The 738-nt window shown below is 65.4% G+C and overlaps 1 protein-coding gene across 1 annotated transcript in view; it reads left to right on the top strand.

Annotated features, from left to right (window-relative positions):
• The first annotated feature begins 386 nt into the window (after positions 1–386).
• The window catches only part of Slc23a2 (solute carrier family 23 member 2), a 100361-nt gene continuing 100009 nt past the window's right edge, over positions 387–738 (top strand). Inside the window, exon 1 of the mRNA XM_008835899.2 lies at positions 387–408. The gene's annotated coding sequence lies outside the window, so the exon portion shown is untranslated. The remainder of the gene's footprint in view (positions 409–738) is intronic.

The raw sequence follows: 738 nt of genomic DNA, 5'->3' as shown, positions 1-738 counted from the left end.
CTGCGCGGTGCTAACCAATTTACTAACGGCTAAGGACTTTCAGCTCGAAGGCCCAAGCACTCCAGAGGAGGGGACCCCCATTTTAGAAATGCGGAATTCTGTCAAAACTCACTCTGTCAGAACCTGCCCTAACACACACCCTCAGAGAATTCGAGCCCGGTGTCTACTACTGTGTCTGCATAAGCAAGGAGGATCTCGTCTCCGGTGCGTTAGGAAGCCTGACAGCCTAATTGGATAAGAGGTGAAATTGCTCTAAAACACTCAACCCACTGAGCCCTGTGCACCGTACACGGCTCGCTGTCACCCTGCAGCCACGGTAGGGCTGAGGTCTGGCAGGATAAGAAGGGAGGATCTGGAGGGCAGACCAGCGGGCAAAGGCTCTGCATCTGCGGTGCGTCCAGGGCGCAGGTGTGTGGGTAAGAGTCGGGAAGGGGCGCCGGGACGGCCGGGGTACCGGAGATCCGGACGCGAGTGAGCTGCCGGGATGCGGGGATGCGCTCTGAGGATGCCGGGATGCCCTCCGGGCCGAGCTGGGCCGGCGGACGGAGCGGAAGGTCGGGGCGGGAGTGAGCGGCCGGGAAGCGGGGCAGCGATCCCCGCCCGGAGAAGGGCAGCGTTCCTGGCCGAGCGGGGCGGGGCCGGAGTGAGCGGTCGGGATGCGGGGCAGCGCTCCGGGGATGCCCGGCTGCGGCGCGGGGCCGAGTCGGCTGGCGGGCGGAGCCGGGGGTCGGGCGGGGA

This window comes from Nannospalax galili, unplaced genomic scaffold (genome assembly GCF_000622305.1).
Source record: "Nannospalax galili isolate Female #2095 unplaced genomic scaffold, S.galili_v1.0 scaffold118, whole genome shotgun sequence".
NCBI lineage: Eukaryota > Metazoa > Chordata > Mammalia > Rodentia > Spalacidae > Nannospalax > Nannospalax galili.
Note: the sequence above shows the minus strand (reverse complement) of the source record. Positions and strands in the feature narration are given on the sequence as shown.